Below are 9,322 nucleotides of genomic sequence, written 5' to 3'. Positions count from 1 at the left end.
AAAAGCATTGTATTTCCAATGATAAAGGATTGAAATAAAAAACAAATGTGGTTTTGACCTCTACACCAAAAAGCAATGGGAATGGAGGTTTTTTTTATATATATATATATAGCACGTGAGAGCATTTGAGCAAGTGCTATGAAACCTTTACCTTTTATACACCTGATAATATTACAAAACACTCCTCAAAACTAGGCCCAATCCCAAAATCTTACAACAACAAAAAAAATAAGTCTAGGTTAATGTGATGTCCTAATAAATCTTATACATCATCTTGGCTTTCCATAGATATTATTATATTGCGGTTTATTACTATTATCATTAAATGCACCAAGAGTTGTGGACAAAATACACATTTACACCATTTTGCACATAATGGTTGTTTTTTATTTAAAATTAGTATTTTTTATAATTAACAGGTTAATAATCACGTTAAGTCAAAGAGAACATAAAAGAGTAAATTGTAGAATTTTACAATGATTTCTATCCTATTTATTATTCCTAATGCCTCTTTTTCCACAAATACACAGTGCTATATCAGTGGCTTTTACAAGTACATCTGTTTCTGAACCTGGGCTGCAGAATGGAAGGATGATTTATGAAAAGCCCATGTAAATCAAATCTTGAAAACTGGGATTTGGGGGTCAAGAATATACAAATAAAGTGGTGCATGCTAAGTTCAGAAAATGCGAGGTCATATGTGCATCACTTTATATTATCATTTCTGCATTATGATTAAATAATTATACCTAAAAAAAAACATGAAATAAATAAGCAAATCCTTAAAATACAAAATAAATATAATGAATGATATCAAGGGAGTATAGGCCAAGATCGAAATAACATGGCATTGCAAAAGTTAAAATACAATAACAAATGATGCCATATATATGTTTTTTTGCTATTTTGGTTTTATTTTTATCCTAAAAAAAAAATAAAGATGAAAAAATAATACAATATAGCATAGGACTCTTCTGTTGTTACACATTTATTAGGGCGAGATATTTCTGCAGCTAAAGACATCAAGCGAAAGAAAACAATGCACAGTGACAAATCATGAATATGACAGAGATATTTCAAAGGACATGCATTAGTTATAGAAAAAAAGGAGGTAAAAAAAAAACGTGAGCAGTCGGTTTCCTTTCACAGATGAAAATATCTGTACCGCAAAAATAAAAGGTATAATTTTGACCACATGCACAAGCCACCGAGAGTCTGAGGCAGAGGTAAGCAATTCTCTAGGTATTGTTGATCCTACGTGGGCATTGAGGTATCCATTCAGACAATAGGGAAGCCAAGCAATAATGGAAAGAAAACCCAGGTAAGCCATACATCGGATAGACACAACCTAGTCACTAGGTTGCAAAAAATAATACAGGACAAGGACAAGGATAGTGAAATGCTTGTCAAGTAGATGAATTAGTCATAGCTATATTATCATTATTAATAGTATACCAATTTAAAAATCATATCAAAACTCCTGTAGAAATAAAATTTAAAAAAAATGATTTTTTTTTCAAAGGATAAAATGCAAAAAAAAAATGATTTAAGGCTGATAATATTCTGCATAAAATAACTATATATGAATGTGGAATGAGAATCTGGCTACTGAAAAGAAGCAGAGACATAATGAGTGACAAGTCACAGGGAAAAAGGGTTAACGGAGGAAGCAGGAGGGGAAGAGACAGATTGGAGCATGTGTTGCAGTGAGTAAGAAGTAGCATGGTCTGAGGGTTAGGTTAGATTTCCAAAGCTCTTATAGCTGATCGACCAGCCCGTCGGAGTCACTATTCAACCCGAGTCCCAAACACACGCCTCACTAACTACTTTACAGCCACTTCCATTGATTTTCTTTATCAAATAAACATAATACCCGTTACAGCAACACTTCCTCTTCTAGCAGTCAAAATGCCACAAGCATGCAGCCTGCATTTCACCACTTTGTGGATTCCTCCCTGCTAAATAAATGGTAGCAGGTAGCAAAAAAAGGACCCAAAATTGATAATTGCGATGAAGATTTCGTTACGGTCTTCAGAGCGGCAAATCCGTAAAGACATTTGGAGCTTAAGATGAGATAAAAGTGCGTAGAAAACTATAAAGCTTTGTCTAGAGATATTATAAAGGTATTTATTTTTATCAATGGTTAATTTCCAACATATGCTCCTTCTTAATCTAGTTTGAACACTGTTTTTCACAGGCTCTCCCTAATGCAGGTCACAGCTATTCCTTTCAATTACTCCAAAATGATCTTTATTAAAATTATGATTTCCAAGACCCCGCCTGCACCCCCCCCAAAAAAAAAGGAATTGAAATGTCCTCAAAATGCTCTCTTTTGAACTATGTTCTCTTATGTGTGTCAAAGGGTTGTTGAATTATTCATTATTATAATTACTATCATCATTGTCGTTATTATATTATTAGACCTTTCCAGGTGGAAATAATTTTATTATCGTAATTCAATATCTTAAGAATGCCTCATTTGCCTTCTGATAATCATTTTTGGGGGTTGGGGGTGGTTTGTTTAAAAATGAGGTAGATAAATATTTGAAAGGGCTTGTAGTCTGGTATAGATTTTAGTTTATCTAATCAATTGAAATGCCAATAATTTGATTAAAGATTTAGGGTTTAACAACCAACCATTTTATGGTGTTTAGATGTCACCTCAATGGTGTTGTGATTTGGGATTTTTAGGGTAATTTGTCAGGTTTTTAGAATGTCTTTTACATGCGGAACTGTTTTTTCTTGCAAGCTTTTAAAATGCTAATAAAAGGTATAATATTGACAAAAATAATGCAAATAAAGTAACAGATTGATCTATCGAAGGGCTGTTCTGTCTTGGTCAATGCTTTTAAGAGGAGCCCCTTAAAAATCCAGGTGAATTATATGTGATCATACAGTGATTGCAGAATATTAAATTAAACTTCGATAAATCCGCATTGAAGGAGGCAGCACCCAATCCTGAATTTATTTCCCATTTTCTATATCAGCATCACTGCGCTCCTCTCTTTGCAATGACAATGTGCCAAATCTCGGCATTTTGAAAACATTTTCCATATGCTTTAACTGGAGGCTGATAGACAAAGGACAGAAGATGAGCTTTTTTCTCCTGAGGTATAGTTGCCTTTCATCTTTCAGTTTTTCTTGGAAAAAAAGATTTGAAAGAATATTTTTATACAATTATTACAATGATTTAAGTATTTTAAGCAGATTTTCGAATATTTGAAGATTCCTGGCGTATGTTGTACGGATCAGTATCTTTGTAGATTCTATTGATTTGTTTAGTTACTGGTATTTTTTTCCGGCAATTAAACCTGTACTGCTGTTTTTTAGGCATTATTTTAGCGCTTTTGTTTTTTTTTTTTACTGAATGTTTTCTTTGTTATATTTTTTTGCATCAAGGCTTGTGTTACATTTGAAAAAAAAAATCTTAGGGTTTAATGATGTATTGTTTGTACATCTGCAGGCTTTCAATTACCCAAGCTGATATATTTTATTTTTAGTGGTTTCTTATGAGCGATTTCATGAGAGATGATAAAAGATCTTGGAATTGTCCTTTTTTATATATATATATATATATATATATATATATATACATCAATGGGGACAACCTATTTCATATCATCACAGTAATTATGTCTGGTACGTATTCCAAAATATTTCTGCGTTCTTTTTCTTATGAGTTTGCTTCTTGGAGGACTTTAGGAAGTGTGTCATTTTTGGAGTGAGGTCAATGATTTCTTTATTTTTTTCTGGTTTGGTGTCAGGGTCATAGGAGAGCTTTGGAGATAGTAGGATGCTTTTCTTCTAGGACTGCAGTGATGTGATTTGTTTATAAACACTGGATGGTTGCCTAGAATGGGGGGGTTGCTGTCAGAGAGTTTTGACCTCTTAAAGCCCAGAGGGCTCCTGAACCCATAACCCTGTCTGCTCCCTGGCTCTTTCCACCTTCCCTTCTCCCTTTCCATGTCATCTTTTTTTTTTTGCTTTCCTCTTTAGTCTAGTGCCCCGTGCCTTTGTTCATAATTCTGCTCTCCTTGCTTCCTTTTAGGCGACCTTTGCTCTCTTTTTTTTTGCCCCTTTCCAATGTTTCCCCACTGTCACATCTTTTACAGGAATTCGGATTTTTTTTGTAACTTATTTGATTAGGAAAAGCTGCCTCCTTTTCTTTTAACCTCTATCTATTTTGCCTAGCCCTTTACACCCTGAATGTTGCCCTAGGCTCCGGTTGAGTGATAAAAGTAGCATGAAAGTTACATGTTGATAGCATCCTACTCAGATGAACAAGCTTTCTATTGGCACTTTTAGTATAAAATTAAAATAAAACAACGCTCTCAGGGACCTGCTCTCACTTCTCCAAAATTTTTCTAGCCAAGTGTTTCCTTTCTCTTGAGACTATTTTGTTTCCAATCAGAAGTCAGAATAAAGAACCCAAGTGAGTGATTGTCACAGGCCATAAGTTAGTCTTAATTGTTTGTTTAGTTTGGATCAGCTGTGACTTTAAAAGGGAGAGTGGGTAATTGACAGTGGGGGGCAACTGTATTTACAACACATTTACATATGTACATGTCAGTGGGTGCTAATGATGTGCGTATGTTGCAGGCAATTAGAATTAGTTATCCCACTTGCCAAAAATATCAACAAATGGGAGACAAATTTCATTGGGATTGATGTCTGATAAGGAAGCAAAAAAAAAATTTCTTGGCTCTGAAAGACTGTTTTATTTGTGAGTGTTTTTTTATTATTACATTTTGGTATTATTTACTTATTTGGGAAAAAGGTTAGTTAACACGCTGCACTGTCAAATAGCCCCCGGGAGGAAGAGAGGCAACAAGAAAAGCCATAGAATTGGGGGCTGGGGATCTGAAAGTGTCTCCAGCTCAGACAAAGGGTCTCTAACACAGAAATCTTGTAATACCTCGTTTCAAACTGAGCTGGTCTATAGACTTAGTGAACATTGTCAAAAGACATGGATTCGCTTTCCTTGGGCTGGTGGGGGGGTGGGAGGGAAGTTGGACAGTTATTAGTGATGGGACGTCTATTAAAAGGGAGATGCTATGTAATTACAGGTTTTAGCATGTCCTTACTATGGGTTTTTGTTTTCTCTTTTACTTGTTTGCTGAGATCAAATTTACTGAACAAATAAATGTTTTTTGTTTTTTTTTTATTTATTATCATCATCATCATCTCTGAAATGTAAAGTGCTGCGGAATATGTCAGCGCTATAGAAATAAAATTTATTATTATTATAATCATCATCATCGCAAAGTGACCACACGTCCCATAAAAAGAGCAGTAGTTTGCTAGTTATACCAGGAATGTTGATCGGTTAACCCCTTAGGTGCTGGAAGAAGCAGCAGCAGCACGAAAAAAAAAAATACACTGAAAGATTTTAGAGATACAGTTAGCCCTATGTGTTTGCTTTGCTGATCAAATAGCCCTGGTAGCAGGGTTTCGCCTCAAACTGATGTAAATGTTAACTGTTAGGATGGGATATCGATAAGAGGAGAGATCAGAGGTTGTGTGTGAGGCGTTTGTGCAAGATCATACGATAGAGGGTGGGAATGACAGTAAGAGGAGCATAGGAAAAGGGGAGTGAAAACGTAGAGGCGATTAACGAAATAAATGACTTTTTTTTTAAAGGGGGAAACTAAATGTAAATTCAAGAATAGGAGAGAACCCATAACAGCTATTCTCAAAAGACCACACGCTACAAAGAGGATGCATGCTAGAGATTATCTGCACATAGGAAAGGAGAAACAGTAAGAATAAGAAAGAGGTGCTGCGTAAACTAAGAACTCATACTGCAGCTAGGACAATCATGCTCGCGGAATAATGAATGAACTTGATGAACTTAGGAAATTGAGGAAGGAAGAAGCTGGGGAGCAGGGGGGTAAGGACAGGAGGGACAGGCAGAATCATGGATCCTGGGCAATTTATAGAGTGAAGAGTCATAAAAATAGAAATAATGAAAAGAAATAAAAAGGAAAATAGGGAGAAATCAAAGTAAAAGAAGATATAAATAATAACCATGACAGAGGTTAATAAAACAAACCTGAATGGATCTGCCTAACGCTGCCTGCCTCCTTGCTTCGTCCCTTGCTCGCTTTCATCCATCCTTCCCTCCCCTCCTTTCTCCTCTCCCGGGTTGCTGCTGCTGCCTCCTCTCTGTCCTTTCTCTTGCACTCTTCGTATCGTCCCCTTCACATCTGCCAACCTGGCTCTCTCTCTCCGCTTTAACCTTCTTCGATTTTTCCTAGATCCCTGGCCATCCCTGATTTTCTTCTAACTGAACTTCCCGCAGTATCTTTTTTTTTTTTTTTTTCTCCCCAGAGCTACTATTTTTAGGAAGAGAGAGAGTGAGAGAGAGGGAGAGGGCAGAGAATAAAAGGGTTAGGAGGGGCAGTAAACATTCACAGGGGAAAGAATGAAAATGGGAACTCACCTCTTCACATTCCCTGCCTTCTCTTTTGTCCATTTAGCTGTAATTCAGTAACACTCAAACCATACTTACAAAGATAGAAAGAAATCCACAATAGTTAGGAGAACAGGGCTCATATAGCCTTTGTATGTCCAGGGTGCATTTTTGGGGGTGTCATGGATAAATTAATAAATAAATAAATATATATATATATATATATATATGTTATACAAATTCTAAAAAAAGATCAGTGAGAAAAATACTTGTATGCAAACACTTTGCCAACCACTCTCAGTTGTGATGTATATTTTATGTTTTTTTATGTTTATTTTAGAATGGCCCACTAATTTGTATACAGATGTATACCTATATATATATATATATATATATACATACATACATACATATGCACACATATGTTTTGTCTCTTCTATATACGCACACATATATATAGAAATGTGTGTGTCTATATAAATTTAGATATATATAGCTATTTACATATATATATATATATATATATATGTACATAAAGATATATGTATTTATTTGGCGAGATACAATACAGCACATCTCCACTTCCACCCGCTCGCACACCTATTTGGTGCCTGCATTATATATGCACACCCATCTTGTATTGCTGTGTAATTGTTGCGTGTAGGTGTGTGTAAAGATAATAAAGAGAAATCTAGAGTCCACTTGAGATTTTCACAGAAATATACTTGGGAAGATTAGGAGCGATTTTACAGCTACGCAGCACAGTTTCATCTCTCGTCTTCTGGGCTAATAAGGTACATATTTGGTCTCGTAGAACCATCACGCGGCTTCTGCTTTTTCTTATGCTTATAGAATTTTTCCTAAAAAAAAAAAATCTTACCACGTTACCTTTTGGGGTTTTTTTTGCTCTTACCAAGTAGGATTCCGCACCCGCGTTAGCACGGCAAGTGTTTTTAATTTGCAAACTTAGGCTCTTTCGAATGTTATCACTTAAAGGACTTGCCAAAACCATCTTCTAGTAAAGCGTTCTCATGACTGACCCGTCGTTCGCCATAATTCTCGTCTGTGCCTTGCATGATTTTTTTTTTTATTCCTCCGAAATAGCCCGAGAGCATCAATGGTGCTAACCCTTTCCGCTGGCATTTGGCAGACTTGGTACTTAAGGCCTAAGACAAGTTTTTGACGTGTAGCCCAGGAATCCTGGACTTAAAAGGCACATCAGTTCCAGCACGAGGTTATGGTTCACCTGCTTAGGCTTTTGACATTGTAAACATCCTTTTGCTCTCAACTTGTATTTACTTTTTGCTTTGCGGGGACTTCTGTTCCCAAAAGTGTGCGATTAAGTAAAATATTATCTCTGCATGTGTAATGGACACCAAGCGTAGTGTACGCTTTCAACATCGAATGACAAATCTGAATATATGACAGCCTCCGACAGCATCTAGACAGGTAGCTTTTGGGAACGTATACTTTACAGTATTGATCCCGAACAATGGTATAATTTTTAAAAAAAAGTCAAAATATTTATGGAAAAATTCGATGGAAATTACATTTCCTTCATGTCGATAGTTTTCCTTCGGCGCAAGAGATCGTCCGACTGTAAAGACGCATAGAACGACAGTGGAATTACGGCAGTTCATGTCAGATTTATTATAATCTAGAAGGATATAGGAGGTAATATTATTAGGCATTAAAAAAAATCTCCAAAAATCATTAGCACTTTTAGATTGCCATTCAGGATTTGTTTTTTGGAATTGTCTACTTTGATTTTTTTTCTTTTTCGAAAATTCGTGACTCTCGGGCACCTGCGAAATAAGTGGTGTCGAAGCGCTCCTACCTCTTAAATGGCTTGCAAGGTAAATCTAAGGGAAGGAGGTTTTTTTTTGTATTCTTCTGGTATGTGATTATCTTTGTGATCCTGTTCCTTCTCCCATGCCCTATAGTTTGTCTACATGTGTGTGTTAGTAATTAAGTCTTCAGCCAGGAGTGGATGGTCTGCTCTGTGATCCTGCTTCTGATTATTGTTGTGGTTTGTGCAGCCCCAGCGAGCGGCTCTAAGTCCGGGCTGCACGTCATTTGCAATCTGGAGACTGTTGATCACCTCACTAATTACACCTCCCCCTCTCTCTCCTCTCTCTCTCTCTCTTTCTCGCTCTCTCTCATTCCCAGAGTGCATATCAGGAACAGACACACAAAGACATGCGCACTCAACTTAATCAGCCATTTTTTTAAACAGGGCTAAAACGATAATAATTAGCAGAATAAAGACATTCATTTCCTTTCCTCCTTTTCCCAAGCCCTTCACAAGCAAACAGCGAGGCAGCGGATGGCACATGCTTTCACACCCAGCGGACCCAGAACGACAAGCGGAGCCCCCTCTCCGCTCTGTTCCTCCTATCTGCACTCCTGCGAAAAGTTCCAGGATTATTCCTTTTTTTGGACGATTGTCCTTTTTTTATTCTGATTTTTTTTTTTTTTTCCTTCTTGATGAACGTTATCCTTTTATTGGATGGGATCAGCTGTGTTGATTAAGCTGAAGAGAGAGACACACATACACACAGTCTATAGAAGAAGAACCAGCGAGAACTGCGAGGGGGAAATGGAAAGTAAGTTTTTTTTTTTTTTCTTTAACTTTTATTGAGCAGTTTGTGTTAAATTTAGGTCGGGTATTGATTATCTTTCCAGGCTGATCTTGCACAATCTTTGATATTTCGCTCTCTCGCTCTCTCTCCCACTCTCTCGCTCAGAGGCTCACTTTGTTTCTCTCACATACACACACACACACACATTCCCCATCTGCACACATCCCGGCTATAACTCCCCCTTCCTTCCTTTTTCTTTCCTCCGGACTGACATACCAGGGAGCAGTCCGTACTGATTGCTGCTGGGTGTCCGTTCTCTTTTTCTTTC

General features: G+C 36.8%; 1 protein-coding gene and 1 long non-coding RNA gene across 3 annotated transcripts in view; one reads left to right on the top strand and one right to left on the bottom strand.

Annotated features, from left to right (window-relative positions):
* Positions 1-364: 364 nt before the first annotated feature.
* LOC141053227 (uncharacterized) lies at positions 365-8,300 on the bottom strand. The gene is made up of 2 exons (XR_012220984.1): positions 6,053-8,300; positions 365-1,254 (listed from the first exon to the last, which is right to left on the bottom strand). It is a non-coding gene; the product is annotated as an uncharacterized lncRNA (long non-coding RNA).
* Positions 8,301-8,303: 3 nt separating this feature from the next.
* The window catches only part of ZFHX4 (zinc finger homeobox 4), a 229,455-nt gene continuing 228,436 nt past the window's right edge, over positions 8,304-9,322 (top strand). For both annotated transcript variants that reach the window (XR_012220983.1, XM_073550622.1), the window contains exon 1: positions 8,304-9,018. The gene's annotated coding sequence lies outside the window, so the exon portion shown is untranslated. The remainder of the gene's footprint in view (positions 9,019-9,322) is intronic.

This window comes from Dendrobates tinctorius, unplaced genomic scaffold, assembly GCF_039654945.1.
Source record: "Dendrobates tinctorius isolate UK_male_01 unplaced genomic scaffold, ASM3965494v1 ptg000165l, whole genome shotgun sequence".
NCBI lineage: Eukaryota > Metazoa > Chordata > Amphibia > Anura > Dendrobatidae > Dendrobates > Dendrobates tinctorius.
The sequence above is the reverse complement of the archived record's forward strand: the minus strand, read 5'-3'. Positions and strand labels throughout refer to the sequence as shown.